We start from the raw sequence: 10,772 nt of genomic DNA, 5'->3' as shown, positions 1-10,772 counted from the left end.
CCTGGTCCTGCTGTCCACTCTATCCCTGACACAGGGAAAGATGGCACTGGAGGGGACAGGGCTGTTCTGGAGCCAGGCTGGGAGAGCTGGGGATATCCAGCCTGGAGAAGATCCAGGGAGACCTGAGAGACCCTTCCAGGACATAAAGGAGCTCCAAGAGAGCTGGAAAGGGACTTTGGACAAGGACATGGGGGGACAGGACAAGGGGGAATGGCTTCAAACTGAAAGAGGGCAAGGTTAGATGGGATTTTGGGAAGAAATTCTTCCCTGTGAGGGTGGGGAGGCCCTGGCACAGATTTCCAGAGAAGCTGTGGCTGCCCCATCCCTGGAAGTGTCCAAGGCCAGGTTGGGCAAGACTTGGAGCAACCTGGGACAGTGGGAGCTGTCCCTGCTCAGGGCAGAGGGGTGGAAATGGATGATCTTTAAGGTCCCTTCCAACCAAAACCATTCCATGATTCTATGATTGAGGGCTAGAATATCAAAAAAAGTTCACGAGCAATAATTTTCCCTAGTCTTAATCCCCTTGAGGAATTGCCTCCTATTTGGATTTTCATAGTTTGTCTCCTTCAAACTTGTGATATTTTTGTGAGCTCAAGTACAACAACAATGAACAAAAAAGTCTGGGAGAATGGGGAGAGATAAGTGACTCCCAGATATACTGAGGAGCAATAGAGTAGTGAGTTTAATTTCGAGTCTGAGAGAAAATAAACAATTTATAAGCATCTCAAAGGAAAAAAAAAGGTGAATGCTGGGCAGTATGGCTTTGTCAGGAATGAATTGAGCCAATCTAATTTCCTCTTCTGGCAGCATAACAAGGATTGCAGATAAGGGCGAAGCAATGTATGTCATATATCTTGATTTTTAGTAGAGTTTCTGACATTGGCTTGCAGGATAGTCTAATAATAAACTGGGAAACCAGTCTAGATGATACTGTTCTAAAAGAGTTGCAAAACTGGTTGAGGGAAGATGTGCTTAATATCAGTGTTTGTACGGGGAATTACCTGTGCTTTACTCATCTGTGATGCAATAATGCAATTACTACATCTGAAGTTGAGATCAAGTCCAGAATAAACACAGTGGCAGAAGCAGGATTCAAACTGGGAGCTGTGTGGTAAGAATGGGATGTGGTTGAGCAGCAGGTGCACTGCTGTTCACTTCCATGCCATCAGCTTCAGATTTACCCCACTGGGAATAGGGCAGGTGGCTGTGCTGCAGGGAAGGGTGGAGGGGCTGCTGAAGGTCAAAAGTTGAACAGGAACAAAAAATATCTTTTTGCAGATGAGGAAAGCACCCATGTGGGTGAGAAAATCCAAGTAACACACGCAGAGGAATCCTGCTCTGCTGAGCTGCCTTAGAAGAGCATTAGAGTCCTGTGCACCAGAGAAATGTGGATGATTTGGAGAAAAAGGTGGCAATAACAATCAGAGTCTTTGAACACGACTTCAGCTGAGCCTGTTGAGAGGACAGGAAAGTGAGGGAAGATGTGCGTGGTCTTTGAATAGATGAAAGGCTGCTGCTCTGAGGAAAGGAACAATTTGTTCTCTTATGTTCACAGGGTAGGGTGAGAAGTCATAAGCTAAGATAACAAGGCAGATCTGGGTAAAAAATCGCCAGCCACTACTTTGAAGTAGTGAAGCCCTGTGTTAGGAACTGATTTGACAGGATGTAGGGCTGCTCTTAGAAGTTTTTAAGTATGGATGAAATGGACAAATGAAATATTTTTCAGGATGGCAAAAGTGCAGTAGAAGCTCTTGTGTCCAGGAAGGAGGTGAGAGTCGATGGCCTCTGTCAGTGGTCCTGTGGCTCTGTGGCTGTGAGATGTGGAATCAGTGCAGCCCTTGTTGGTTTAACAATAAAACTGCCTCAGCTGCAGGGATTAAAGACACACAACTAGGCCGAGTAGAGTTACGTAACAGCAACAAAATTACATTTTAAGTACGGTTTTATGTTTACAAAATGACTTTCACCAGATGGAGGGAGGGCTTCTAAATGAGGAGCTCTGCAGAGGTTTTAAGCATTAAAAGCTAAGACCCTGTCTCCCATAAAGCTTCCTGAAGAATTTTCCACCACTGCTCCTGTGTAGTGCTGATACAATTGCACTGTGCTAATCCAGGAGGGATGCCGATGTTTTTGAGATTAAAGCCTCGCAAACAAGACTGAACTGATTTTAGTGAAAGTGATTTAGATGCAATCTGACCTTAATGTATATATGAAAAAAAGATTGAAGCTGGGACATCCTCATTCAGCTACAGGGCAGCAGCTAGTCAAAAAGAGATCTTCTGGAAGCAGGATCTTGGATACACAAACAGGTAATTGGTGATGAAAAGTCATGTTTTGAGTGCATTCTAGGTGTCCGTTGCCACAGGAGCTGTTTTTGCCTCCCAGCTTGTTTGAATTCACTCTTTCTGTGCTCTCTACCCTCCTGCTGCAATGCCTTACATCTTGAGTTTGAGCAGAATAGGTTCTGCTTTCTCACTGTGAACAAATTCAAGCTTTTCCCCATACAATAAACCTTAATAAGACTATGAATAAAGGCTATTGATGAGAGGAATTATTTGCAAGAGATGGCCTGGATCACATCTTTCATCCTTGACTTGAAAAATCTTAAATTCTGTTAGCACAGATCCTTCACATAGTTTTGAATGTGTTCCATCAGTCCAGATATACCAGGGATGCATTATTTGCAAGATTTTGAGTCTGACACACAGATAATTCTTTTATCTGCAGATTCTTTCACACTTTTTTCTGTGTTCTATTCTGTTCCTTTAAGAAAAGTTTTAGCCCTTGCTGTGCATCCATTTGGGGAGTAGAAGGATGCTGCTCCTTTTCCCTTTCTGTTTTACCATTAGTGAAAACATCTGTACTGTCCATTAGCTGTTCCAGGAGTACCTCTGTGCCTAAAGAGACCTGTGGGATATCTGTGTTCCCTTTCGCAGGGAACTGCATGAGTCAGCTGGTGTTGAGAACACACCTATGTTTTCCTCATCTCCATCCCACACCCTTTTCTGCTCTAATAAATTTATGGCAGGTGGATTCAAACATAAGCTCCAGCTTCCCTGAGACACTAGTACAGAGGAAGAGGATTGAGGCCTTGGATAACCTCCCCAGGAAACAAAGTCTGAGACACAGTGCCTGGTGTGCAGTTTGTTCAGACCCAACAGAGCCATCCCATCTCCCTCTCCTCCACATCTTCCACTTTGTGTATGGACTAACTTTAATTGGCCAGGCTCTGTTCCTGTGCCAGAAATGGTTTGATTTAGCAAGAGAAATCTTTGTACTGGAAAAAATTGACCTAGAACAAGTCTGATATTTGTACACGGTGACATCAAGGTGAGGAGAACGGGCATGACCCTGAAGAGTGGTAGCTAATAAGTATTTTATAAATTGTGTGTTCATGTCTGTGCACACATCAGAGACTGTGCTGGAGAGCAGGAAGTGGCTGCACAGAAGGCAGAGGAGAAGAAAGCTTTGTAGACAGTGATGCACACATTCCAGGGACTGTCTCAAAAGGTGCATCCAAGTCTACAAAAGTACACATGTCTAGGGATGCTGTCAGTATGAACTGAACATGTGCTTCCTGCAGTAGGTGTTTTGGAGAGGGAAGATGCTCCTGATGCCATTGTGTGATCACAGAACACATCAAGATGGAAGGGACCTGTAAGAATCATCCAATCAAACTCTCAAGTGATGAAACAGTGAGCTGGAGCAGAGAAGACCTGCAACCTATTAATTTACAGTTTGTTCTGCATCTTTCCCATCTGGTTGGTTTTACAGCCATTTTTTTGAGGAAAACGGTCTCCTTTAGAGACCTCTTTTGCTTGTGCAGAATTTTCAGTCTCCACACAGTGTTTCTGTTTGGTGTCTGGCTGTTTCCAATTCCTTCATCCGAAGAGGAGCAGAAGGACAATTGATGTGCCATTTTGAGGGTCAGAAATAGGACAATGGTATCTACCCCAGGAATTTGAAGTTACTCGTGCTCTAGAGTTTTCTTGAAAAATAAAAGTCATGCTGCTGATGACAGCACACCTTCCAATCCTCCTTTGTGGGTGTAGCTCAGCTGCTGAGACCAGTGGCTTGTTACTGCTGCATTCAGGCACCATAAAGATTCTGATGGATGAATTCTGCACGGGATGCAAAGTGCTGAAATTCCCTTGTGCTCCAGTGGGTTTAGAGTATCCCCCATACAGCTTTTCTGCCTAGCCTGGATTTCCTTGAATTAGTGCATTCCCTTTGGGACATCTTGGTTGTTAAATGAAAATGTTCCTTTTCAGGTATTTGTGCTGAATGTGGAAGCTCAGGTGCAGGAAAGAGTTTCATAGCTGCTCTGTTGGAATAATCTTTCTAATATATTCGTACATATTTTTCTTACTCTGGAGTTTCATAATGGTGGTTATTTCCCTCTCCTCTCAGGGCTAACTGTTCTGCCTATTCCATCTTGACTTACAGGTCTTGTATTGCAATTTAATAGTTGTTCTTAATCTTTTCCAGGTGCACATAATGATCCTGCTCCTGACACAGATCTTTTGCCACACAGGAAGCCTGTGAGGAAGGTATGAAACAGATTGAGATCATAGCTATTTATACAGATCAGGGAAAGCTAGGATATGTAGATTTGAAATCTGTGTGTTACTTTCTCAGAAATTTTGCCATATCTTTAATTTTATTGTGTATCACAGGCTGCCTTTCTGAAGGCTGGATCCAGAGTTCACTGAAATCATTGGAAGTAATCCCTGACAATTTGGATGACTCTAGATCAGAGTAGTGGGGTGCTTCTTTTGAACCACTGGACTAGTCAAAGTTGTTACCCCCACCTGTTATTAAATCAATAGTTTTGATTCTAATGACACTTTAGCCTTTTAATTCCACCCTCCAGTGGAAAGAAGGTGGCTGAGTGTGTGCTGTAGGTGGAGAGTGAAGACAATGTCTGAGCATGCAGTAGCAGAAAGCACAAAGGTGGCAGAAGGCTCAGTGTCAGTCTGGGAGGAAATGCTGTGCATTAAATCCCCAGCTAGCTGTGATATTTGGGAAGTGCCAGTTGTCAGCACAGTGCCAAAGGAGCAATCTGCTCAGTGCTGGCAGCTCTGCTCCACTCTGCCAATTCCAAATGCCACTGACTCGCTGGAGAGGGAACCCAGCCTACTCTTTGTTGGAGGGCTGATAGGTGTGAGGAGTGGAGTTGTGTAATAAGTGAAAGAAAGGACAAATCAAGAGGAAATGGAGGAATTCCTCAGGGTGCCATCTGTGATGCAGATTACCAGGGAGGCAGAGTGAAAGTGAATTTCTTCTTTTGTGGATTAATTCTGCCAGGCTGCAATCAGTGAGCTAACATGCATCCTGCCTTTCAGTATCATAAAAAACAGTGCAAGTGCTGACATCTATTATTAACACTGCTTTCAAATCGGCACTGGAGAGAAATAATGGAATACATACCTGAAAGTTTCCAGCTACCACCATAAAGGGCAGAAAGGTGAGGAGGTGACTTACATCAGCCACAACTTTCTCTGCCCCCTCATCACCTCCTCAGTGCTCGCTGATTATTTTCTTGTGCTCATTAGTAACGTGTTGAAGGTCAGGCTCCAGCTTTCATTTAATAGTAAACAAACTGATTTTAGAGGGCAGAAAGAAGTCTTAGAGACTCAAAACATCATTCTTATCTGCTCCTCTCTTCCATTCAACTGCCAGAGATGATTTGTGAATGATACAATGATACACCTCTGAGGCAGAAACAGACGCTGTTGTTTACCGAGGCCTGAAGTCCACATCCATTTTTCTGAATTTCTGTTGGATTTGAGTTTATATACCAATATTATTTATTTCAAAGCTCTGCTGCAATAGCAGCAGCTGGCTTTAGACCTGACTGAAGCTGTATTTGATTGCTTTCTCAACAAACACAGTCTCTGCTCCACAGTTTATGATATGGATGTGTCTTTTTATCTCATGGAAAATATGAGCCCCACAGCTCATTTAGTGCTTACTGTTTACTGATATGAATCATTGGAGGACTGTTGTTGTTGCTGCTGTAAAAATAATAATAATAATAATAAAAACACTCTATGGAAGGAGAGCTCCGAAGGCTTTAATAGAAAAATTGCATTCTGGTAACAAAGGCTGCTCTTCAGCAAAACAACATCATGTAAATGTGCCACAGTGTTCCAGAATGCTGCACAAGTTCAGTGCTATGTGGGTTTTATATAACAAATAAGTTTTAAACCCCCAATTTAGTGTGGAGATTGCAGCTCACCTGCTTAAAATGTATCCTTTTATTATCGGTCAATTGGAGGGGAATGTATTGGTTGTATTTTTCATCCTATTTGAATAAAAGCCACATTTACGACTCAGTTTTTATAACCAATGTCCCATAATTGCAGCTGTGAAGTGCTTCTTGGATTATCAGTCCTTTCCAGAAGTTACACTCTTCTCCTTGGAAATGTTATCATGGGTGGTCTTGATGGAAAAGCACTGCAGACTGTAATGGTGAATGTTAAAGTGGCTTCATAAATCTGTGCACAAACTGAAGTGGCAGGTATGTTATTTCATTCTGCAGTCTGTAATGCAAAGAGGCTTCAAATTTCACTGCAATGGATCTCACTGGGGGCTACAGTCCATGGAAGAAATCTGAGCGCCATGGAAACAACTGTAAAACTCTGGATTCAGTGGAGGCAGAATTTTACACTGTCCATTTTAGGGTGGCTTTTCCCTCAGCAGTGTCTTAACTGTTCCACTAAATTTGTTAAAAGTCTCTTCATAAGCCTTGCTAGGAGTAAAGCTGGGCCAAGATGGTGCTTTTGTGAACATCCTGCTATGAGAGTCATATTTTTCAAAACTGAGCTCTTTATGTTCCATGGAGTTATCAGACTTGCCTTATAGAGCAGTGATATTTATCCATTATTTGCCTAATCCTACATTTCTTACCCAGAATCAAGATTTAATGTTATACCACACACACATAAGCTCTCTGATGAGGTAGCTGTTCCATGAATAATTCTGTTTCCTCTGTGTATGGACACTGAGTTCCTCATGCCTCCTCCATGACCTCTGCCTGCTCCTAGAGTTTTCCAGAGTGCTTCTCCAGGTCAGCCTGCACTTCTTCTAGTTTTCTCTGAGGTGGGCAGAGGCAGCATTTACAGCTCCTGCAGGTCCTCATGCTGGTGAGCATCCTCATCCCTTTGGCTCCAAAGGTCCTGGAAGCAGGTGAAAGATTAATGTAAATAATGCAGGGAGAGGATGCTGAAAGTCATTGGTGATCTCTCTGCAAAGCTTTAAGGTTTTTATTTTTTTTTTTTGACAAAGCAAAATTTAAAACCAGACCCCATGAAAACCCCAGCACTCAGCATCATGTTTGCCTCTCATTGTAGCCACACTGACTTTAGGAGAGTTTTTTCTGATTAAGGCTGATGTAGCTGAGCACAAGTTAGGTTCGAGCGTGTGTATGTGTATAGATGTGTATAGGGAGATAGGATCTTTGTTGTTAGTCTTTAAGTTACTAGAATTGGATTTTTGGCAGCAGTTGTATTACTTTATTCCAACAAAGAGACAGCTTTTTACTAATTTGCTTTCTTAGTTTTATTTTAGCAATGAAGAGCTGAAGGAAGCTCTCTAGTTTTACATCTCTGTTAGTTTCCAGTCCATTTCTTGGCTATCCTGTTCAAACAGCAATCACAACTTCTCTTAAACACAGAACTTTTTTGGTTTAATTACATATAAATAGTTCTTGAGTTTTCAGTTTGACAAAAGCTGATAGTAATGCTTGTCTCGTATAAGATTTATTGAAACTACTGCAAATTGAAATTGGTGTGAGTGGGAGAACCAGGGCTTTTGAATATAAATTCTCAGCGTGTTCAAGATTTCTGTCTAAACAAGACCACATAATCTACTGCTTTGTTGCTTAAGTATACAATAAAACAGAACTGGAGTTATTTTCCATCCAGGAGCTGCATCCAGCCTCTCCAGTTTACCTGGCCATGCTGTTGCAGTTTATTCAGGTCTGGACAAGCTCACTGTTGTTCCTGCTTGCACAATCCAGCTGCATTTCCATTCTGGTCAGCTCAGTGTCCATAATTTCCAGGCAAAGATCTTCAGCACTCCCCTTCACTTCAGTCTCCAGACTCGCCCGCAGAGACTCAATTGCATTCTGGTGAGTGTTTCTGTGGACTCCAGTGAAGCATATGGTACAGCAGTCTGTTATCTTGAGTCTGATCCAGCCCTTGTATCAAATTATTGCCCACCAAGTAATAAAAATATAGTAACTTTTCAAATCTGTTAAAACTGAGATACCAGGCCTTTTGTTAAAACAGGGCTGGAGAGATTTCAAGAGGTCATCCTAAAAATGTACTGCCTAAAATCTGGATCACCTCCTGCCAAACCAGTCCCACTTGATGTGAGGCCAGACTGCATTTAACTTCCAATAACAGAGACTGTAACCTCCAGACAATCTGGTCCAAGCAGTAATTCCCCTTAATGATTATCAAACTTTCCTAATGTCTAACTTAAAACCTCCATGCTGCAGCTTTATTATGTGCATAATGTAATTATGGCCTACGTGATTATACATACAAACCCCATCCAGTTATACATGCAAAATCCATCTGGTGGTATGTGGGCAGCAGGCACCAGGCTGGCAGGAATCTCTCACATCTGCAGCATTGATACCTCCAAGGAAGACTCTGCTTCCTCCAGTGCCACCTGCAGTTCGTCCTTCTCCATCTCCAGCCTCACCGTTTGCAGCTCCTTCAGTGTTCTTCCCTCCCTTCCTCAGCTGATTGATTAGATCCTTAATTTCCTCTAGGGAAGAAAGCAGATATTTCACGTGATATGTTTATTTCAGGACTAGGAACTTTACCGACTTCACCAGACAGATCCTTTGACTGGAAATAGCATGAAATGGTTTCAGTCACTTGATGTCAGCTGTCCTTTTCTTTCATTGCTAAATATTGTCCTGGATTTCTGAATGAGCCCTGCTAGCTGCATGTGTTCACAGAGGTGGAAGAATGAAGCACGCTAAATAAAGAGAATTTTTTCCCAGTTTTTATCCAGCCTTCCCCTTTCCCCCTTTCAGATGGTTGCTTTCACAAAATGGGAACAGGACACCACATCATCCCCCTGCAGCAGAGAGGGGCTTTCTGCCAGCTGATGGAGGCTGGAGCAAAGGGCTGGGGAGAGAGCCCAGGAAATGCTGGGTGTGTGCCAGGGTGTCCATCACTGTTTTCTCTTGGCCACAAGGACAGCAGACTGTAGCAGCTTCTAAATGTTTACAGTGTCATCTTCCAGCCTCCTGTAAGAGATCAATTTTTGTAATTTACAGAAGTGTAAAAAAAAAAGAGAGAGGGAACTGGTGTCAGTGAACAGCCAGTAGGGAGAAGGGATGCAAAGAGGGAGATTGAGAGGAGTCTGACTGAATTGCTCTGAACTGATTTCTGGAGATGCCGAATCCTCTCCATGGAGGTTAAAGGGAATGTCATCTTCCCAGGGTGAAACTGCCTGTTGTTAACAGCCCTCAAGTGAATTGCTCAGAATTAGAGGATGCTGGTAGCCAGAACTGGCACTGCAGTCTCTCTTTTATGGCACCAAATTAATGTCCTCAGAGACTGAAGCACTGCTGGGGATAAGGAAAGTGGGATTGGTGCTGGAAGACACCCCAAGAGATCATTCAGTAGAAATCAAGGGGCTTATGATGTGCAAAATTTTTGTACATCAAACCAGTACTTAACCTTAAGAGCCTTGTTCGCTTTCTTCATAGATCCCAGGTGCTCCAAGGATTCTTCATAGGCAGCCTTAAGCTCTACATTTTCAGTTGTGGACATTCCTTTCGTGAATTTACTTCAACCTGCAGCTCTTTGCCCTTTTTTTTGCTATTCCTTTAGCATCTTACCAAAGGCTCTGTGCCTCTTGTCCAGAGCAGCACAAGCAGCACTGGCCTGGAAAAATAAAGCCAAGCATTCAGTGGACACAAGTTTTCTTCACACTTCACTTCTCTGCGTGTCCTGCCAGCCAGTCACAGTTAAATTGGCAGCCATTCTAAAGGCTGGCAGCATTTCTCATGGTCAGTCTGAATGGATGATTAAAATGTTTATGAGGCTGTCTTTCCTCACCATTAGGAATTTAACAAGATCACCCAGTTCCCATCAGTGTGATAGTTGTCCTTGCTCCTGTGGTTATAATGATGCTGCTGTGGAGCAAATGTTTTCCACTTCAGATGTTCCTTGTGCAGATGTGCTGTTGGTAATTTCCTGGGTTGATCGGTGTGACTTTTTCTATTTCAAAGCAGATTCAGTTGCAAGCAAGATGTTATTCAAGACTATTTTGGATTGTTTAACTGCTTGTCACGAAGGGAAAGAATAAAGGTACATTTTTCTTTCCTAGGAGCTTTTAATCACAAATATTCTACATATCCTTATGATCCACACATGTGTTCAGATACCATGGTGACAAGCACACCACAGGGACCATAGAATAAAGAACTGCTTCATTAAAGAAAGGGATGAGGAAACAGATTTTTTTCAGCCCAGTAATGCAATGCTGTATGTGGGATTTTCGGCTCTTGGGATCTGTTCTAAAGCCAACTGCAGGCATTGGCAGGTACCCAAGGATTTCAGTGGATTTGGAGCAGCCTTTGTGCCTATTTTAAGTAACATTTTTATTCAAATATCCCACAGTTGCACTACTATTCATGCTCTTACACTAACATGAGCAAGAGTAGAAATACTAATTTAATGAAGGAGCTGGTGTTTAAACTGTGTTGTTTAGGTCTGCTTTGAGTTTGGTAGTTAATAAGC

At 42.7% G+C, this 10,772-nt stretch overlaps 1 long non-coding RNA gene and 1 pseudogene across 1 annotated transcript; one reads left to right on the top strand and one right to left on the bottom strand.

Annotated features, from left to right (window-relative positions):
* LOC136367941 (zinc finger matrin-type protein 2 pseudogene) overlaps positions 1-10,772 on the bottom strand; it is a 161,659-nt pseudogene that overhangs the window by 65,458 nt on the left and 85,429 nt on the right.
* On the top strand, positions 3,628-6,444 carry LOC136367786 (uncharacterized). Its single transcript, XR_010744737.1, has 3 exons — positions 3,628-3,761; positions 4,489-4,550; positions 4,677-6,444. It is a non-coding gene; the product is annotated as an uncharacterized lncRNA (long non-coding RNA).

Source organism: Sylvia atricapilla, chromosome 15 (genome assembly GCF_009819655.1).
Source record: "Sylvia atricapilla isolate bSylAtr1 chromosome 15, bSylAtr1.pri, whole genome shotgun sequence".
In the NCBI taxonomy this organism is placed as follows: domain Eukaryota; kingdom Metazoa; phylum Chordata; class Aves; order Passeriformes; family Sylviidae; genus Sylvia; species Sylvia atricapilla.
Note: the sequence above shows the minus strand (reverse complement) of the source record. Positions and strands in the feature narration are given on the sequence as shown.